Below are 11,174 nucleotides of genomic sequence, written 5' to 3'. Positions count from 1 at the left end.
AACAAAGGCGCGCCCTAGTGCAATATTTATGCTTTATTTAAAAAATAAAAATTGCATACCCGAAATACGATCATAAACGGCCTGTTTGAATATTAATGTGATCCAATACTTCTCATATAGATCTCTGCTCCATATATCCAGGCACATTGACAAATAGAGGATTAAAAAGGAAAAAGATAAAACATTAGCATAATATTGATTTTATAAAATCACCCGTGCGCAAATCAAATTTATGAAGTGTCTTTATACCAGAAAATTTTCTTTCTCAAGCATATATCCAAATGACCGTGAAGATTTAATACAAATAAAAACTCCAGCTTAACACTTAAGTGTAATGACACATCACCCTTGACACTCAGATAAATTGCCCATATACCAACAATATATATCAAAGCGCATATCTCCTCTCTCAGTGGCTTTCTTTTAAAACCAAACCTATTTGGTGCATTCCACATCACAAAAAAATATATAAATTAACAACATAGTGTATTATTTTTAAAAAACATTTATTAAACAAAACAAAAATGTTAATGCACGTATATCAAAGCATGTGGAAACGTATAGTCCTTATATTATCTCATGTAGCGGTGTGAAAAACTCTTGTTAACACATATTTCTTAACATAAAAGGAAAATAGGAGGATAAAGGAGTATAAAGCATCAAAGATGAAACCCACACATTTCGTCCCTTAAAGATTATAGGATTTCATCAGGGGGTATCAAGAGACAATTTACCAAGGAGCTCTTTATATAGACTAAATAAAAAACATTAAATATTATTGTGCATGTGCCCGGTCATCGTGAACGCATTGCGCATGCCTCACTTTCTGTTTCAATAATAATAATAATAAGCAAACGATAGCGAAGTAGACTAAAAAGTGTTATTGCACATGCCCCCACGTTTTCGTGAACACAATGCACGTGTCTATGCCTCGTTTTTAAGATCTATATTAGAGATGGGTAAGCGGTGTCCATTTTAACTAATGGAATTACCTAAAACGGAGTGCACAGTATCTGTCCATTCAAACAAAATAACTACATCAAGATATTATCACCTCTAATAAAACTTATTGCTACATTATATATAAAGCACTGTGATGCTGTGAATCAGTATAAATTACAACAATAAAAAGATCTGATGAAGTCTAAATTAAAGACTAGAGGGCAAGGCAGCTATACTATATGAGTCTCCATTCTAGTTCTCAATTATAGCCATTTTGGCATAATATTCTTAACATTGAAAGCAAGCTTACTATATATGCAGTAGATGCTAAACAACAGTGGTTAACCGCTTATCCATTGTAATCCATTATCCATTATAATTCATTATAATAATACACAAGGGATGCAAATAATTAAGTGCAAGCATAATATATTCATTAATCTAAGTTTATGTATATTATAAAAAAGGTGCAATTTCATAGTTTTCATTTAAACATAGACATAGGGGCCTATTTACTAATTAATGGGTTGTGTCCTGTTAATTAACATTTGTCATCGCAAAGATGATAGATGGTTTTTCAAATTAATTCATTAAAAAAAGCTTCCGATAGGGGGGGGGGGGCTGTCCCGGCGATGACTTTACTTACTTTTCAACTCTGGTTATTGCGATAGTAACCGGAGGGGAGAGAAGGTAAGCTGAAGTGAGGTATCCAAAGATCCCTCTATCGCATAGGATGCAATGGCTAACGCCATCTTCAGATGGTGTTAACCATCAGGGACAAGTTCAGAAAAGCTAAGCTTTCCGGAACTTCATAAAATTCCCCAGACCGCATTCCCCATTAACTTTTGGGGACTGCGGGTAATTAGCTAATTTGCCTAAAGCAGGAGATAGCTACTATATCGCCTACATTAGGCTTTTAGTAAATGAACATCTTACATAAAAATGCCTAAGGTTGGTGAAAAAATCAATTTCCGCATGGTTTAGGACTTCATAAATAGGCCCCTTAGTATTTGATTGAAAGACCCAAAACATTTCTCTTTCAGAAAGTTTCCTCTGTAGAACTCTTCCTCTATCTCCCAAACATACATGTTCAATAGCCTTAAAAGAAAGATATCTAGGATCTGAATTATGTTTGTTAAAAAATAGTGTTTGGATAGGGAATGACTCGAGACTTTATTTTCGATATTACGCACATGTTCCTGTATATGAAATTTCATATCTATACAGTATGTCAGTTTCATTGCTATTTTTTTCCCTTTGTTTCATTCCGTTGTGGACAGAGGGCATCACAATACATATATCATATTTTTGAGGGGTTTGCTTTATTCAGTCCTTTGAATGCAAGATACTGTATCCCTGAAAATACTTTTTTGTACAACTGTGCCCTGAGAAATAAAAGGTTAGCATCATCAGCATTTTGAATATACAATGCCCTTTCTACTATGTCTTTCAAATTAATTGCTACAGTGTTCCTGTAATTTGTATTCAAATTTGATTAACCATGGGCATAATGTAATGTTAGACCACTACAGGTTTGTGTAGTTATGAAGTACACAACATCTGACAGCTTTCAAAGTAATGATTCCTGCTTGTAAATGAATGAGTAGGTGCGGGTTTTATAATTTTCCATATAAGAATGCAGCCAAATCTTTTAAACTGTGATCCAGAAAACTATTAGCATTTTTCCCTAGGTAATAAAACAGGCAACTAGTATTTAGGGTCTGAATGATGAAATGTGACAGAACATATCCGAAGCCAACATATCAAACTATGCAATAAATGTTGGACATTTCCAAACATAAAAAGTAGTTTTCTAGACACCTTAGTTCCTTAACCCTGTAATTTCAGTGGATGATAGTGATTAATGAATGGCCAGTGCTTGCTATTTTTTCCATATGCGAAATAGTTGATTTTGAACTGTCCTATTCTCTCCCATCCACCATAGCTGACGTCTTTATTGCTATCATATTAAAAACACCAGCCCGACATAAGATAACACTTATCAATAAACTAAAACATTTGTGTTGGCTCTTACTTATTTTCTAATTTTTTAGAAATATGTAACATATGTTGGTGCATGTTTGTAATGCGATTCTCCATGGAGACCATTACCGACAATGCCAATTCAGATAGATGTGGGGCTTTTTTTTCCGATTGGAATTAATGGGTGTATTGTTTTATTTCATGTATTTTAATATGAAAAATCAGGACAGCCACTTCATAAATGATAGCTGAACCCGTTCCAATTCTTAAGGAATAAAGAAAAAGAGGATTCCTTCGCTTCCTTCTTTCATTTTCTTAATTTAAGTAGGAAAATGTGCAAATGTGTAAAGTAATGCAGTTCTATATTTGTTTTGGCACACTGCACATGCAGAATTACACATGGGATAGCTATAAGTAAAACCACATGCAAAAGATAAAGAATAATGTATGTGGAGCAATAAACAACAGGATTGTGTTTCCAAACATAGTTTACAGCCTCCTGAGCAAGGCCTGAGAGGTTCATGCTGATATATGGCAGTGGAGTACAAGTGGATATGTTTTATTAACATACCGCAAACGTTTGATAAAGGACAATAGTGAAATTTAGCCAATTTCAAATTAACTCAGGTGATTTTTAGTTATGGGATTTGCAAACAGATGTTAAACATATACGTACAAACTCCATAGAATGCTGACTATGCACTACGTGCATAATAAAAATGATTTTACAAAGAGAGCTACATTTATGATCAATAGGAATATATTAAATAAAACATGAACCATTGGAACAGTTTTGTTCAGCAACATTCTAGAGCTGAGTGAAGCTGGGAGCATTGAGTTTTGCGGTGCTGCAGGTCATTTTGCAGAAATGCAAATCTGGCGATAGAATCTTCGAGTTCCTCTTTCGCTTCGCTATTCTGTGGAATGCCGTTCTGCACTCTAAAACTATCGCTTTATGGAATTTCTGTTTTAGGAGTAGAGCTGGGATAATGACGGTGTCAATTCAATCTGGTATGTGTGGTGTGGTTGGGTATAATAAGTGAGACGTCTGGGTAGAAGAGAAATAACAGGGGATTCCTCTCTGCATTGCTCAGTGTATATAATACTTCACGTATTTGTAAGTTTACACTGAACTTAATTTGTGAAGATGTTGTAATATGTGTTCTTAATAAGTGTATTTCAGTGAAAAACTTCCACATATTGAAAAGGTTTTAAAGTATCTCAGATTTGTCTCTTAGCTCATCTAGACTTTCAAATCTCTGTTTTTGAAATATGGTATGGTTTCAAATGATCAGAATATACTTTATCCTTATAGAGGCTGAAAACTGCCCACTTGATAAATGAAATAATTACAACAGTAGGTGTGGTACCAAAGTAGTGCTGGTGACAGCAATATAGCTGAAATCTGATGACAACCAGCAATAAGAAAAGAAAACTCAAATAAATTAATAAAGGTACGTCAAAATGGAACTATTGTAGATATGACTGAAACATGACAAATCATGGACTGGCTATCTCATCTTGGCAGATCTTATGACAATGCAACAACCAATTATTTTTCCTTATCTTTATGAAACTGAGCTTTCTCTATTTAGATTGAGTTTTGATTTAGTGGATTGTAATGAAAATATGTAAAGTCATAACAGGTAAAAACTGAAATTAAAATTACATTTAAGTGCGAACATTTGCAACAGCTGGCAGATGAAGCTTATGACACATTACAATAATGTGTTACTCATTATCAGACTGGTAAAGAAAATGAAAGTTTACTGTCATATGGTGCCCAACAGTAGGGAGATGAACGCTGTGTGACAAGGAAGAAGGCTGTACGACCCTAATATGGGAAAGACATGCTCATCATCATCATTTATTTATATAGCGCCAGTAATTCCGCAGTGCTGTGCAGAGAACTCATTCACACCAGTCCCTGACCCATTGGAGCTTGCAGTCTAAATTCCCTAACACACACACACACACACACACACACACACACACACACACAGACTAGGGTCAATTTGTTAGCAGCAAATTAACCTATCAGTATGTTTTTTGGAGTGTGGGAGGAAACAGGAGCACCCAGAGGACACCCACGCAAACACGGGGCGAACAACCAAACTCCTCACAGATAAGTACAAACTCCTTATCTGTGAAGAGTTTGCATGTTCTCCCGTGTTTGCGTGGGTGTCCTCTGGGTGCTCCTGTTTCCTCCCACACTCCAAAAAACATACTGATCGGTTAATTTGCTGCTAACAATTAGACCCTAGTAACATTGAAGTGTATAACTTTTTATCAATGCAGCAAGCACTACATTTCCATTGGACACTTCTGATTTATTTACTATATTCATTTTCTGGGGATCTCCTTATCATCAAATGTGGAACATACTATCAATATAAAGGGGGAGATTCAATTTCTAGCAGTGTATTGCACAGACATCACCATGATGTCTGGCTGCACACATTTCCAGCCATTACGGAAGGAATCTCCACTCATTTTTCTGCGCACCTCTATGGGGTGCAATGAAAAAATTAGCGAATATTCCTGCCATAACATCTGCAGGATGTGTCTCTGGGTATGTCCCAGAGGCACATTTCGCTGAATTGAATCTCCCCCAAAGACTTTCTAAAATATTTAGTTTAGTGCTGCCAACTCATTGGGATTGGTTGTGATGCAGCTCTAATTAAAGCAGCTTGTGTGAAATTTTATATGTTATATGTTATAAATTTATATGGATTATACATCAACTCAAAGATTGTGACTGAAATGAATGTACAACTATGTTATCGAGTGATGAGTACTTGGGAATCCTAACTTTACTAAAGTTTTTTTCTCTGGCGAGAGTGTATATGTTCTTGTACCTCATATATTTATTTTGAAATTTTATTGGACTTCTTTATAGTTTCTAATGGAAATGACCAATATTTTTCAAATGTTTTATGTATTTGATGGTAAAGTTCCCTTTAGCACATGAGCTTCATATTCTGCTGCTATATGTATGTGTAGTTTCCTGTTTAAGTTTTTACTAATATTGCTGTAAACATAGTAAGCTGGTTAGGCTAATTACAATGAGTGCATGCTAAAACACAGTTTGTGCAGTTTACTTTTATATGGGTTATCAGCACAAATTAGTTGGAGACTCCAGCAATAGTCAGCCATCACGTCTGTCCTGTCGGCCTTGAAAAGTTTCCTCCATCACCTTCATATCTTGATGAAACCTCTCCCCTTGTTCCTCTCTAAAATCCCCAAGATTATCCTGAAATCTGTCTAAATGTCTATGGGGAAAATTTACTTTTATGATTATATTAGTAGCCAAATATGTAACGTTTGTGAGCGTGCTTTGCACCAGTTCTTCATAATTGTCTGATTTGGGGTTACCCAAGAAGGTCTTGACAACAGAGACATAACTACACCACACAGAATCTTCAACACCATTCATAAATTGTATGACATTACAATCCTTGATAAGTTTACGAATTTAAGGGCCATCAAATATTTCAGTTTTCAGTTTTATCATATTTATTTAGGGAGCAATCTACAAATGTATTTGAAGCAATCTCCATCTTTGTCCAAGGCCTTAACAAAATGTTTCATTAGTTCCAGTTTGCTGTGGAATGGTGGGAGAATGATTTTTTCCCTGTCAACCAATGGCTCATTGATGATATTCGTTGCACCTACATTCATGTTTTCTCTTGAAGAACCACTCTGTATACAACTTGAATTATTTACAATAATTACATGTATACAAACATAATATACAGATGAGAAACAAGAAAAACACAATAGACAACATGAACCGCTAAATTACCACTGTCAACGGACTGTTGATTGGGTGACCAATCACTTATATACCGAGGGGGAATATTTTAGAATTATTGTGGGGTGAACACCTGGAATATTTTCATGTCTCACCTTCTAGAATGTTCTGGTAGATTCCCATATTGACACATTATGGCTAAGTTCCCTATCAATTGAGAGAATCCATTATCTCAAGAACTAGAACCAATTCAAAAATAATACTGCATTTTTGGATTCAGCATCCACAAAATACCCTAAATTCATTCAAATATTCCCAGAAACTAGAAAAAATGTTTTTGTTGGGTTGTGTAATTATTACCAGACATCCTAGCAATACTGCAGTAGATGTGGTTCAATATTTAAAATAATAACCATTAGTGTAAATGTGCCAGACGATAATAAACACCTCTGTTTTTTATTGCAATAGATACCCTGATAGTTGTGATTCAAATTCTTTCAACCCTTAGAGTGCCCATCATGTAACTGTCACGTTTTGAGAAAGTATGACCAGAAGTGCTAAGAACTTGAGAGATTCGTGTTAGTGTTGTGAAGCTGTTAGATAGAGATGAGTTTACTCTAAATTACAAAGTAAAGTAGTAATATGTAGAGCAATAAACAACGGGATTGTTGTGATAGTTGTGATTCAAATTCTTTCAAGGGATGAATTTCTAATCACAGGAAAAGAGAGGTAGAAGCACATTTATACAAGGAGGCTGTCTTGCTATATGTTCACTGAAGCAGAGCAGAGTTAGTACTACCAAATAAGAAATAAAGAAAATCTTATACTTTAATGAAAAATGTTCCAACTGCAGGTAACAATTGTACACTTCTAACACCAGATTATGTGAGCTACAAATGTGGGGGTGCAATTTTGGCCCATAAAGTGGCATTTATTATCACCTCTGATGTCAGTGATAAGAAATGCAATTTTTTCAGTTTATGATCCAAACCATGCCGGGACAGAGCATCTGAAAACAGACGATGACAATTGCAATGAAAAACTGAAAGTGAAAGCTTTCTCATTGTGTCTCTGACTGGCCTACCTACACATGCACCAACAACTTGAAAGGGGGAATCCCTCTACCAATCACATTTGCAGTACAGTGCCCATAGACTACAGATGGCATTTCGCAACTGACTACAAGCTCTGAAAAGCTAAGCTTTTGGAGCTTGGTAAATTAACTCCAGTTCACAGTCCCGATAGAAAATTATGGGGACAATGGTACTGAGCATTAGTTTTGTTAACGCAAGAGATGCCTTTGATATCTCCAAGTCAAATTTGTCGGAACAAAAATGTGCGTGTGTCCAATGTGGAGAGGAGAGTGTGTGAGCATCCCACCGCCAGAGGCCAGTATACCATCCAAATGCATAGCAGGAGTAGGAAGAGAAAGTGACTGCAGCATGCTGGCACTTTATACACCAGGCGGGGTAAAGACATCCGTCTGCTGCTGAAGGTAAAGCGGGGACAGGGGAGCATGACAGAGCCCACCGGTAGCTCCGACTATAGCCCAGAGAGCAGTGGAGATGAGTATGCCCCTGACACTTCGGAGGAGAACGGTTCAGACACCAGCGGTGATGCCCCGTTGCCAACCAGCGCAGAAGAGTGCAGGTACCCAGAGACGAGTTCTATGTACGACCATTCTTGACCTTTTGGCAGCCGTGTTTTAAACACAGCATATCGGAGAGATGACCCGGTGTCTGTCCAAACGCTATCCAGAAAGAGTGATGGCTCCAGGGCATATAACAAAAAGCAGTACTGCCTGTACTGTGCGAAACCCCTCTCAAGAATAGCCCGGCACACGGAGCATGTTTACTGCAATAAGACTGAAGTAGCCTCGGCCCTGAAATTCCACAAGCACTCGAAAGAAAGGTGCATGCAAATGGCACATGTTTGCAATAGGGGCAACATTGCATACAACGCTGAGGCAATGAGGGCATGCCATGGCGTTCTGGTCCCGTGCAAAATTCCAGACAAAGAGATGGATGCTGAAGGCTTCATGAACTGTGTAGCCTGCCAAGGCTTGTTTGCAAGGAAATACCTGTGGCGACACAAAAAGAGATGTAAGCCAAACCGAAGGGACAACAAGCTCACATCTGGCAAGAACAGAGTCCTTCACTGTGCGCCTTGGTTTAGCCTGTTCCACCTGACATCAGTGGTGGCTTTTTGAAGCTCTTGAGTGACATGAGCCAGGATGAAGTCTTACTCACAGTCAAAAATGATCAATGCATCATGCAGATGGGACAGCATTTGTTCAACCGGATCAGATCAGATGTTGGCAGACACGAATACATCTGTCAGAAGCTTATAGATGGGCAGGCTACTGCTACAGGCCAGATGAGCTACCCCTTTAGAGAGGATAGAAGATTTTACTGCCCCATTGAATTTTCTGCACGTAGTAGATGCTGTGAAGTTGGTAGCTGGCTATGACGAGGAGACAGGTACATTTAAGACGCCCTCACTGGCACTCAAGGTCGGGCACAGCCTGCAAAGATAGTGAGCATTGTGGAGTGCTAAGCCATGATGGAGGGCTGCACTGCTGCGTTTGAAAACACACAAAATTTCAGGAAGATATATGAGGTGAGATGGAACGAGTTCATCTCATCGGCTGCCTTGAAATCTCTTAAGGAGACCAAGTGGAACATGCCTCATCTCTTACCTTTCACGGAAGATGTGATTAAGATGCACTTGTACCTCGATGTAAGCCTACCAAAGTGGTCTATCCACCGAGCCTACGGTTAACCACTGGGTACTACTTGCAAAAGTCACCGTTATGGGGAGCGAGTTGAATGCCAATCAATGGCAATTTGTCATTGATTAAGCAGACTTTAGAGACTCGGGCGTCAGAGTTCTCGCTGTCTGCACCCCTGCCTCATCACACTATATAGGCTGCTCTTATACTATGAAATCATTTGCTCCTATAAACTCACAGCTAGTTTGGAGCCAATGCTAGGTAGTAGCAAATCACTTCCCATATATCAGGAAATTATTTAAACCTTCTGATGATTTTTTACAAAGCTAGCAAACAGCTCAAGGGATTAACACTTTATCCCTGATTATATCTGCCTCATTGAAGAGGTAACATTATAGACTATATCTTGAATTGAGCCTGCTATTAGATCAAAGGCTAGGAGTTTCCAGACATGGTGTAAAGAATTTATAGCTATTTCTACCTATACCCATGTGATTATTGAATCTTGAATCAGGTTTATTAGGAGCCACAAATACTTAGGAATCTACAGAGCATAAATCCTTTAGATTATATAGGAGACTTGTAGGTGCAGATAGCCATTTTAAACTCACTTTTTGTTTGTTTGCATTTACACTTTGTTTTATATTTCACAAATTTTAACATTGCATTTTAACTATAGTCAATAAAAGTTAAATTTTAATTCAAGATGCTCTCTTTAATCTAATATAGTTATAAATCTGAGTTGAGAGTGCACTAATGCTAGCGAACTTCTTTTATTCTCATATTATCATTTTGAATAAGTTCAAGGTTGTACCCCATATATAAATATAAAATGAAAAATATATAAAATAAAATAAAAAATAAAAAATATAACTATGTTTTGAAATTTAAAACAGAAGGGAAATCAACTCTTGGCAATTAGTGCAACAGTTTTTTCTTTCTCTTTCAGAATTAAGCAAAACAAGATCTGTGGTTCAGGCAGATGTCAGGCCAGGTGGCAATCCAAATAATCCAGAAATGAGGGCAACCAGAGGCTTTATTCAACAAGCAAATAAAAAGCAGGTACACAACACCTATAGCAGGCAGTGAGGGGTAGGGTTGCCTACACTTTAAAGGTGTAGGCAGCTAATCAGAATGCACCCTATAAACAAAGCCCCTGTAGCCAGAATCATATGTTCTCACGTCAATCTATCTGTCTAGCTGCTTGTGGACATCCATAGCCATTGACCAGCTAGGAAATTGGGGAGGATATTATGGTGTTGCATGTCTGAACCCACTGCTCGTGACAGTCTCTTGTTATACCAGATGGTCCCGTATACTAGGTACCCGAGTTCTTCACACTCAAGTGAAACTGATAAAAAAAAAAAAAAAGGAAAAAAGTGTAAAAGAAAACCCAGATTAACACCCCCTTCAAACAGCTTAACCAACCCTAGTGCTGTCAGTGTAGGCTGATACTAGAAAAATCAGGGTCACAAAAAGTGGCGGGTTCCCAAGATTTTACTATTACCAGCACTAGGGCGCTGGTGGCACTCTAGCAGGGAAATCTGCAGCGTAGGGTTCCCCTGCCACAAATGCCACCCTCCAAGGTTTAACAAGCCCTGGGGCAGTGGGTGTGGGGTTATAATATTTGTTTAAATGTTAAAGAACATTTTTTCCCTGTGCAATGCACGTCCCAGCATGCCCAGGCTGCCATTAAGTGTTTGGGCATGCTGATGCTTGTAGTACTAAAAGCACCAACATACCCATGGCTTCCAGGGAATGCTG

The sequence above is a fragment of the Mixophyes fleayi genome (genome assembly GCF_038048845.1).
Source record: "Mixophyes fleayi isolate aMixFle1 chromosome 1 unlocalized genomic scaffold, aMixFle1.hap1 SUPER_1_unloc_3, whole genome shotgun sequence".
NCBI lineage: Eukaryota > Metazoa > Chordata > Amphibia > Anura > Limnodynastidae > Mixophyes > Mixophyes fleayi.
This window is presented reverse-complemented; position numbering follows the sequence as displayed.